Raw genomic sequence first — 11,846 nt, forward strand, 5'->3', positions numbered from 1 at the left:
TACAATCGCGATACATTTCTGAAAAATTGTGATACAAATATGATCTTCATCTTCTTCAAGTTTCAATCAGAATTCTACACTAAAAATCTAATATAATCGTATTATAATTGTATTAGTATTGTATCGAGTATTATTTTGGGTATTGATGTATCATATACAAGTCACATACAATAAAGATTTTAGAAAGAAGGAAACCAAGATTCAAAACTTACTTACAACTTGATTGTAGAACAATATTCCGAATTTTGTCTGCATTGTATCAATAAGAAATAGAGATTTTCGGTGATTAGTAAGAAAGAGAGAAATTTAGTTTGAAAATCATTGAAAAAGAAAAAGAATCCGAAATTTGGGGGGAGGGGGTATAAAAATAAAAGAGAGATTTTGGGTGATTCTTAAAAAAGAGAGAAAAAGGAAACAAAATCTTAAATGTAGGGGAGGATTATTGGAAATGGGGATGTATGTCGTATAACTGACATGCTAAAATTAAGGGATCTTGATTTTTTTTTATTTATGGTTTTGGATATAACTTGTAAATATAGATATATAAAGTAATTAATAAGGAATCTAAATAAATATGGTAAATAGGTTTCTACTATAGTATAGCTAGGTAAAAAATCCAATATAAAAACTCAGAAAGATTTGGCCACGACGATGCAGGAAAATTCTACAGCTTTCTCCATAGGTTTTGACAAGAGTGAATTGCTCTAGTGATAAGCACCTTCCACTTCCAACCAAGAGGTTATGAGTTCGAGTCACCCCAAGAGCAAGGTGGGGAGTTCTTGGAGGGAGGGAACCGAGGGTCTATCGGAAACAGGCTCTCTACCCTGTAGGGTCAACGTACACACTATCCTACCCAGACCCCACTAATGAAATTATACTGGATTGTTGATGTTTCTCCGTTGCTATTTGGTACGGAGATTCATTGAGATTTGAGAATTTTCTGTTAAGTGAGTTACAAGCAAACTTTACGAAAGCACGATTTAGGTATCATTGTCTAATTATTGATTGGCCCATTACCTACTAAGACTGGCTTTACCTAATAATATTTATTTATTGGTTATGTTACAGCCAAACGATTAAAAGTGCTATAGCGATGGACGATGATATCGCTTTCCCAATTATTAAAAGAATATTATGTAAATCATATACATCACTTTATAAAAAAGTTAACCCTTAGAAAAGAGTTTTTTTCTATTTTTGATTTGCTCTAATTTGCAACAAAAGAAAGTTGGTCATATAAATTTTTTATTTTGTGCACGTAGCTAAAGATCGAGTTTCAAGCAATCTATTTATAAACTGCAATATTAATTTGTTTGGATCTTCGTTCGATTTTAAGTGAACAGAAGCTGCTGCTAGTCTAATGGCCTCTCATAATTGGTTGCATGTTTCTAGGTGAATCTCATCGTAAGTTTACTTGAACGTAACTTAACCACTACGGACTTGAGCGTAAGCTTTGATAAGTGAATATTTATTTAGATTGGATAATTAATGCTAAACGAAACCTGTTAATTAGTAGTGCTGCTCAGTTAAGAAGCTATCATCAGCGGTTTAAGTTTGCCTTTTTTATTAAACCAATAAACGTATTCCTTTTCTAACTATTCAAAATTTTAAATTGATGATCAGACAATATAGTCGTTGGTGAATATATGCATCTCAGGCTTTCTAGCTTGAATTTTATATAACTGAATTTTTTATAAAGACTATCTTAATTATTCTAATGAGTACATAACTTATTATCCCAAGTGAGTAATGAGTGTAGTGGTACTCGACATCTATTAAAGACGTAACTTACAATGTCAGATCTTAGCTAGTATTATAACTAATATGCAAAGTCTGTATGTAGTTAGCTAGTTAAGATTGTTGCTTGTGCGAGTAAAAGTTATAGCCTGTATGGCCCAGCTTCCCCAAGGCCAAAATAATTTTTTTTTTAATTAATTTTTTTTAAAGTTAAAGTGTTTGGTCAAATTTTTAAAAGGAAAAAAAGTATTTTTGAATAGAAGTAGAAACAATTTGGAAAAGCAGAAAAATATAGCTTCTCCCCAAAAGTATTTTTGAGAAAAATACACTTAAAAATACTTTTTAAAAAACTTGGCGAAACACTAATTGCTGCTCATAATAAATATTTTTCAAATTAATGAGCAATACACAAACTAATTCTTATCAAAAATACTTTTCAGAAAAATATTCCCAAATAAGTTATTTTAGAAGCTTCGTTGGACATGCTATTACTTTAGACAAGAATAAGAGTAAAGGTCGTAAAAAAACAAAATTTAGGTGGCAATTTATCTATTTTTTGATTAATTTATAATCGATCATTTGAATAATACGAAAAGAACAAATAAACTGCGTAATGTAAAGGGTATAGTCATTAAGGTATCCCCTTTTAACCAGAAAAAATGGAAATGAAAGGGGAGTTTTTGTCCCCCAAAAAAGGAGGGCACTCAACTGCTATTACATAAAGGAGATCCGATGAAGTCAGTGAAGTGTCTCTTCAATTCTGAATTCTCAAAATGAACATTGCCCAATGAACTCATTGTAACTAATTATTTCAAACAATTAAAAAATAGAACGTCCCTTATTTTTGGTTGTAAAGAAGAATTGAACTCTCGTAGAAATAAGTTGCAACAAGTTTCAGACCATGGCGGATTTGGTGCATGGTCCTGCAAGCTTCTGGACTCAAGCCAATGCTTTGCTGAGAAAGAATTTGATTTTTCAGGTTTGTTTCTCTGTGTTTTTTTACACCATCTCAATATTTGGTTAAATTGAGTTTATCTGCTTTTTGGAATTCAAGTTCAAGATTTAGTTACCTCTTTGGCCTGTTGTTGGTGTTGAGCTAAAACATAAAAGGAAGCTCACATGCAAAAAGAAGAACTGAAAATGAGCTTAGCTCGTACAAAGAGAACTGCTTCTATTTATATATCTAGCTAATTAGCTAACAAATCACTAACCTTGTACTTATATTAGGTACACTATAGTCCCTTGTATATATCTAGCTATTTATGATTGACGTTTAATGGTTGGGTCTTCTTCGGTTTTGTCAGAACAATAATTTTTTTAGTTAAGTGGTTCTATTTGTATCTAATGGAAAAATTAGATCATTTTTTTTTTGTTAAGTAGACTTTCTCAGGTAAAAATGTACTATTTATATATCGAATAGTTTTTATATCATTTCATGATTCTAGTCTGAAATGGTATGTTTACTATTCCCTTCTCATTTTATTGCAGAAACGAGATGTCAAGTCTAATATTCGCCTCATCACTGTCCCTATAATACTTTGTTTACTGCTAGTTCTCATTCAAAATTTGGTCAACAAAAATTTGGATACACCATCAAACAGATGTGGCTGCAAATGTGTAGACAAAAATGGTGATGGAAAATGTGAAGAAGCATGTGGTATCGAATATTCAGATTTGGGCCAAGCCAGCAACTGTCCGATTCCTAGCCCCTCGGAATGGCCTCCCTTGTTACAGATACCAGCATCAAAGTATCGTGCTGTTCAAACTGATTTTATTTCATATGAGGACTTGCCCGATGATTCGTGCAAAATGTCGGGTTCTTGTCCAGCTACTATACTTCTCACTGGAAGTAATCAGACTTTTGGAGAAAGTATGAACTGTTTTGATCCTAGTCTACTATACCTGATGTGAGCGGAGTATTTTCTCTGATGCCGTTTCTAATGTATGTTCAATTAATATGGAACTTGATAGGTATGGGTAGAAATTTGTTCAGCAGTGGAGCAACTCTAAATTCCTCTGACATTTTCTATAGCTTAGCCTATAATATCTTGGTGAGTCTCTCTCCATTTAGCTTATTCTATTTTTCTTTTTCCCTTGAGATTCACCGTACATAGGTTGAAATTTACTCTTTGTTTGATGATGAATCACCTTTCTAATTTTCAGGGTTCCGAGTCACACACCGAGTATGTGAATTTTCTTGAGGCAGCTTTCTTCTCCAACCTTCCAGTCTACTACGTCTGATCGCAGTGTTCTCCGAACTCCACATTTTTTCTGCCATTAGAATTTGGTTCTGTAGCTGTTCAGCAAGGTAGTAGATTTATGATCATTACTGCTTTCTGACTAACCTTAAACTTTTTGATGTGATATTGCATGTGTAAATTCAGGAAAAGGCACAAGGCTTAGGCTGAAAAAGTAGGCTTCTATTGGTGCGTAAGTGACGTAGGATTAGTTTAAGCTTTTGCCATAGAAGTTGAGTCTACATTTCATGGTTATGGTGTGATCCAAGTGGGATAAGTTTCTATTACGAAAGATCTTTTTAGCTTTACATGTTGTAGTTCAGCCCCATATGTACTTTTCAACCACCCAATTGAATTCTTAGTTTTTACATTGACATGTTTGTAATCAATGGGAAGGTAAGAACATCGCCCGACACCCTGTCTAGGAAAGCTGCTGTATATACGAGTGGTGGAGTATTGTCAAAGAAAATTGGACCCTTCCACACAAACAAGTTTATGTCTTTCCATATTGGGTTTATGTATAGTTTATAGCTTTGTTAATTTTCTGCTACAGAGATAAGCTGCTTAAATGGTCTACACTTGTGGCATAACAGTTTTTATGAGATCAATGATGAGCTTTATAAAGGTTACAGGAAGGGGAATCAAGAGGGAAAGATAAACGAGATAATAGCAGGTTTTTCTGGTGCTCTTTGCATAAATATCCTTTAGCATAGCCATGCTATTTCAGTATCATCTTACTATGTATGATCCTTTTTTTCTTTTTCTTTTTCAGCATATGATTTCCGTAATTCAAATAGAAATGGTTTCAATGTGAGTATTTGGTATAACTCTACCTATAAGAAAGACAAAGGCAATCTACCAATGGCGTTGTCAAGGATTCCTCTTTCAGTGAATTTGGTAAACCTTCCAATTTCTACTGCCATGTTCTTCTGTATGCAAATTATCCTCGATCCTTGTAAATTTTGTGTTGTCTTGGTTATAGAAATGTAAAGGGAATCCTAAATAGAATTAAGAAAATTAGTTCCATTTACTTGAGTAGGGCATGACTAGGCAACGGATGAATATTTAGAGAACTCAGTGCTTTTTAGCTTCAATATTGTTGTTCCCCTTTTCCCCTGCTTTATGGTGCCCTTAATCTCTCAAATACATTTTTATATATATATATATATATATATATATATATATATATATATATATATATATATCTGGAGATGGATTTAAATAATTAAATGCATTTACATATCTACACGCACACGCACACGCACACAAATCCTCTTTTGTATATGCTCTTAAAGTTGAAAAGAAAAATCTTGTTGATCTTATACTCTATGCCTGATCATCTTTATGCTTTGCAGTGGAACAGGATGAAGTAACTTCATTTGCATTTACAAATGTTATTATGAGCTCATCATATTGTGAAATAGTCCAGTTAATTTTCAAGAACCATACTGTATCAACATTGATCATTACTAAGAAATATCAAGTTGTCTGTTTCTTATCCCACTAGCAATACAAAGGTCATCTGATTTTCTTCACATTGCACTTCTTCTTCCCAACTTGTTTGGGACTGAGGCATAGCTGTTGTTAAACTTATTTTAATCTTGACTGAGTGCAATGAATATCTCCATCTATAATCTGTGTTGATATTTATGAAAGACTGGTTATAGTTGTACTAAACCTATTTAAGTAACTGATGTGTTAAATTTTGCTAAATGTTATGTACAGGTATCAAATGCCTACCTTCAGGTTTTGCTTGGACCTTCTGCAAGAATGCTGTTTGAGTTTGTCAAAGAAATGCCCAAAGCAGAAACAAAACTCAGCCTGGACTTTGCTTCTATCCTGGGACCACTATTCTTTTCATGGGTGGTTTCACAACTTTTTCCTGTAAGTAAATATGTTCTGTTCTAGCGTGATATGTTCTGTTATATTGTGATGGGACTTGTTCAATTGACCATTTCAATCATGTCAGTCAAATCTGATTTCTATAAATGCTATCAGTTGATGCCAACTTTTCAGCTATCCATTTCCTAGACGACTTTCTTGGCATTCATCAATATCCTTGTTTAGTATTTACGTCTTTTTATGTGTTGGATTCATGAGGAGCAAAAGTTAACTCCTTATTCAGTCACACTATATGACTTTTAAGTCTTTTTTTTTTCCTTTTTGGCTGAACATTGTTGTACGAGAATGAAAATCTGATTTATTTGATGGAAGAGCTAAGAAAATATTGCTCCCTCCATTTCAATTTATGTGTATGACTTTTCCTTATAAGTCTGTTTAAAAAAAATATTGCCGCTTTCTATTTTTCTAAGTTCTTAACTCCAACATTCCCATTTACCCTTAATGACGCTCCTTGGTAGGAATGACATCATTGGCATGTCATGTTTAAACCACTAGATTGAAAGGGTATTTTTGGTATTGTTATACGCACCTTTAATTTAAGATCACAATATTCAAAAGTCTTCTTTACATTCTTAAATTCCGTTCTTAATCAAAGTAAGACACATAAAATGAAATGGATGGTGAGGTCTATTAAACCTCTTAAACTGTTATCTTAGCTACTCCAAGAAATAAGAATTCATTATAGTGAACGTGCAGGGGCTTTAACTTCTTTTCTAGTGTCAGGCTTCTTTAACTCAGTACATTTTCAATCATGAGTTTTTTTTCAGAATATAGTGCAGTTTTCGAGGATCATATCTCTGAAACTCCTCGCTGTTTATTTTCTTTAAAACACTATCATGCTTGGTTAAGTTTATCTTATTAATTTGTAATACAGTAATTGCATATACTTATTAGCCTTTATATATTATCATATGGTTCTATTTAATTCTTTATGCTTGTCATATTTATCGCATGATTAATTGTTCGCAGGTTGTTTTGATAGCTCTAGTTTATGAGAAGCAGCAGAAACTAAGAATCATGATGAAAATGCATGGACTTGCGGATGGTCCCTATTGGATGATTTCTTATTCTTATTTTTTGGTCGTATCTTCTATATACATGTTATGTTTTGTGGTTTTCGGCTCATTAGTAGGTAATTCTACTGCTACTCTGTTGAGTCCTTTCTATTAACTAGAGTTGCCTGACAACAATTTCCTTTTTTCCCCTTTATCCCTTTTGCAGGCTTGAAGTTCTTTTTGCTTAATGATTACAGCATCCAGTTCGTGTTTTACTTCATTTACATAAACTTGCAAGTGTCCCTTACTTTCCTAGTTGCTGCGTTTTTCTCGAATGTTAAGACAGCCACAGGTTTGATTTCTGCAATAGAATTTGCTGTTAATATTGCAAGGATTGCATATGAAACAGAACGTTTATGAGAAGGATGAACCAATTTTTCCTATTAACTTTCAGCAACTAACATGATATAACTAATTCTGCTTACTTGACGTTGTAACAGTCATCGGCTATATAATGGTGTTTGCAAATGGACTCTTGGCAGCATTCCTTTACCAGTTCTTTCTCCAGGACGAATCATTTCCCAGTAAGTTCAGAAATATTAAGGCTGTCTTGCCAACTCTTTGATCGTCTAGCGGGAATTATAAATCATGATTTTTATAGTTGCACCATCTAGTCACCCTCCAAATCGATGATAACTCTGTTATATTGAAGCAATATATTTGTACTGACCTTTCATTAGGGACCTTTTGAGGGGATTGCATCATTCAATTTCTACAGTGAAATTTAATAGTGTAGTTGTCTGTTTTATCTGCTTACCTAGAGCTCTCAGAAAATACTAAATATTGTTTAAGGGAAGGATAATACAGTCTGAGAAAGGATGGATAGGACAGGCCAAAAGATTGGTCAGAGGATTTTGCCTTTGCTTTTCACTTTTGTGTACTAATCTTCTGGTAAATGCTGTCATGAACTTCTAGGAGGCTGGATTATAGTTATGGAGCTATATCCTGGATTTTCTCTTTTTCGTGGATTATATGAGTTTTCCCAATATGCTTTCAATGGTAATTACATGGGAACAGATGGTATGAGATGGAATGATCTGAGTGATGGAAAAAATGGGATGAAGGAGGTCCTACTAATTATGTTAGTGCAGTGGTTGTGGTTTCTCTTTCTTTCTTATTACGTTGATCAGATTGCATCATCAGGGAAAGATCCCCTATTTTTCTTGTGGAATTCCCGAAAGAACCCTTCACATTCCTTCAGGAAACATAGTTTACTAACGCAGAGGTCTAAAGTTTTCGTACAAATGGAGAAACCTGATGTTGCTCAGGAGGTAATTAAACATTTAACGCTTTTTCCTGGGATATGTTTGTTCCTATCTACAAAACTAACTGTATGGAACCTCCTTTTAACAGAGAGAGAGAGTTGAACAGTTACTTGAATCGAGCACAACTCATGCCATCATTTGTGACAATTTGAAAAAGGTTTATCCAGGGAAAGATGGAAACCCTGAGAAATTTGCAGTGAGAGGATTGTCACTTGCTTTGCCGCAAGGGGAATGTTTTGGTATGCTTGGTCCCAATGGTGCTGGCAAAACTACTTTTATTAATATGGTCAGTAATGTGGATGTGAATAACTTTAAAATCACATTCTGAGTGCCCTTTGTTTTGTTGTCAGATGTGTTGTATACTAAACTGATTCGTTTTTTATTTATTTAGATTGCTAAAATGAAAACTCTACACCCTTGAGTGAGAATTTTTTACTAAAAGATGATTGGGCTCATAAAACCAAGCTCCGGTACTGCATATGCTCAGGGTATGGATATACGAACAGACATGGATATGATATACACCAACATGGGTGTATGTCTGCAGCATGAGTAAAAATTGATTTTCTCTCAAGTCAAGTTGACGTTTGATCCCTCCCCCTTCCTGCAAATATCAGTGTCCTAATACTAATTGTCTTTTTCGTTTCGGAATTTATATCAGCTTGCTTTGGGAAAAATTAACAGGAAGGGAGCACCTACTTTTCTATGGAAGGCTTAAAAATCTTAAAGGAGCAGACTTGACACAACAAATCCTTAAAGTTCCTGTAATCTTCATGTTTTGGTGTTATAGGAATATGGGAAACGAATTGTCGAGGTAACTTGAAAGACAAAATCTTGATAGACTTGACTCCTCATCCAAAGCAGATATATATTTTATTTTGGTTACTTATACTTTTCTGCGTACAGGCGGTTGAAGAATCTCTTAAGAGTGTCAACTTGTTTCATGGGGGCGTTGCTGACAAGCAAGCTGGTAAATACAGTGGAGGAATGAAGAGGAGGCTAAGTGTTGCTATTTCACTGATTGGAGATCCCAAGGTATGTTAATTCTACCATTCATCCTCATGGGAAGACATTCGGAGTTATGTGTATTGATATTCTTGTGGTTTATGAAAATTTCCAGGTAGTCTACATGGATGAGCCCAGCACCGGACTGGACCCAGCTTCGCGACATAACTTGTGGAATGTTGTCAAACGTGCAAAGCAAGATAGAGCAATTATTCTCACAAGTAATTTAACATTACTTCTCTTGTTTCTTTGTTTCCCACCTTTGAAATGAAAAAACATTGTGCACTTAGGGTAGTTCTAACCAATTGTATTTAGTGTTTCTCCAATTTTGCTTGTTCTTTATACAACAATATAAAGTAATCTTCAAAACACTGACAACGGGATATTATTCATTGTACACTAGTTTTTTGTTATTCCACTTTAATCATATGTGACTTTCACATCCCAGCCCAGCATATGTTGGGCTTTGCACACCTGAATTCTTTCCTTGTTCCTTTTTTACCACTGGTTAATGAGATTATTAGTATGACTACTCATAAGGTTAACCATTTCAGCCCATTCCATGGAAGAAGCAGAGCATCTATGTGATCGACTAGGAATATTCGTTGATGGCAGCTTGCAGTGCCTAGGAAATCCCAAAGAGGTAATTCCAAGCTTTTAAGAATTTTTTGTTAATTATGTATATTTCTATTGTTGATGCTGTGGTGAGCTACTGGAGTCAGATATTCTTCTGATACTAATAATAATAATGTGCGCACATAAGTAAGAATGAAGAGAAATGAAGACTTGGTAGGCTTTGGAAAGTAATGATTACCAGGCTGAGTCAGTATATTGCTCTTTTGACCTCCCTATTTGCTTCTTTTTTATTCTCAAACTGTTCTGACCATATCATCCCCTGTTGGGTGACAGTTGAAGGCAAGATATGGAGGGTTTTATGTGTTTACAATGACAACACCATCGATTAATGAGGAAGAAGTGGAGCACATGGTGCGACGCCTATCCCCAAATGCCAACAAGATATACCATATATCTGGGACACAGAAGTTTGAGTTGCCAAAGCAAGAGGTTAGAATTGCAGATGTATTTCAAGCAGTTGAGAAAGCAAAGAGTAAATTCACGGTTTATGCTTGGGGTTTGGCTGATACAACTTTAGAGGACGTGTTTATCAAGGTTGCTCGCGCTACTCATGCTTTCAATGTTCTCTCTTGACACTTATGGATCTTTTAACATAAGTTTGAGTACAAACAATGGTGTGATTTGAAAGAATGAGCCAAAAAGTCTTGGTGTTAGACCTATCACCCATGTGTATTGACAATTTTTTTTATTTTTTTTTTGAGAAAAAAAAAAGTCAATACATGGGTTATAGTTTTTTATGTAAAGGCACACTTATTAATTCGTAGTTCTAATTTGAATGGTTGAAGTAACACAAGATACTTGTGTCGTTTAACAGAACTACTTATCGGAAATAAAGAAAGAAACAGATTTGAGATATTAAGGATTTTTGGCATAAGAGGAGAACTGAGTGAAACTCGTGATAGAACTAAAAAGAAGGGAAAAAGAAGATTGTGAAATGAAACAATAAAAGAAGAATGAACAATATTGCTGAGAGAAGACACATAATTCTTATTGATTTTGGGATGAATTACAATGGGGTAAGACCCTCTATTTATAGGAGAAAAATGACTTAGCCACAAAGTAACAAACTCTTTAAAAGATATACATTCACTCAAAGTATAATTTTATTCGTAACATTCCCTCTTGAATGTCTATTCAATAAACAATGTGCCTCGTTAAAATCTTTACTAAAATAAAACCCAGTGGGAAAAAATTCTAGTAAAAGAAAAAGAGTACATATGTTTAATAATACGCCTTTTGATTGCCTCGTTAAAAACCTTGCAAGGAAAACTCAGTGGGACAAAACCTTGTAATGGAAAAAGAGTGCAACACGTATTAACTCCCCCTGATGAGAGCATCAATTCACATCCTTGAGCCTTTGCATCCCAATCTTGTACACCAGCTTCTTGAAGGTTGACGTCGGTAGAGATTTGGTGAACAAATCAGTCATATTATCACTTGAACGAATCTGTTGCACATTGATATCACCATTCTTTTGAAGGTCATGTGTGAAAAATAACTTTGGTGAAATGTGCTTTGTCCTATCTCCTTTTATGAGTCCTCCCTTCAATTGGGCTATGCATGCTGCATTGTCTTCATACAAAATCGTGGGTGGCTTGTCACACTTCAAACCACATTTGTCTCGAATAAGATGTATTATAGACCTCAACCACACACATTCTCGACTTGCTTCATGAATAGCAATTATCTCAGCATGATTAGATGAAGTAGCAACGATTGATTGCTTAGTCGATCGCCAAGATATGGTAGTGCCTCCACATATAAACACATAGCATGTTTGAGATCGAGCCTTGTGTGGATCAGATAAATACCCAGTATCGGCATAACCAACAAGATCGGGACTACAATCATTGCCATAAAATAAGCCCATATCGGTAGTCCCCTTTAGATACCGCAATATGTGTTTGATTCCATTTCAATGTCTTCTTGTAGGAGCAGAGCTATATCATGCTAAGACATTAATTGAAAAAGTTATGTCAGGCCTTATTATATTAGCAAGATACATTAGT

The 11,846-nt window shown here is 34.5% G+C and overlaps 1 pseudogene; it reads left to right on the top strand.

Moving 5' to 3' along the window:
• Nucleotides 1-2,371: 2,371 nt before the first annotated feature.
• Nucleotides 2,372-10,628, top strand: LOC107829644 (ABC transporter A family member 7-like; annotated as a pseudogene).
• Nucleotides 10,629-11,846: the final 1,218 nt, after the last annotated feature.

The sequence above is a fragment of the Nicotiana tabacum genome, chromosome 4 (assembly GCF_000715075.1).
Source record: "Nicotiana tabacum cultivar K326 chromosome 4, ASM71507v2, whole genome shotgun sequence".
Taxonomy (NCBI): Eukaryota; Viridiplantae; Streptophyta; class Magnoliopsida; order Solanales; family Solanaceae; genus Nicotiana; species Nicotiana tabacum.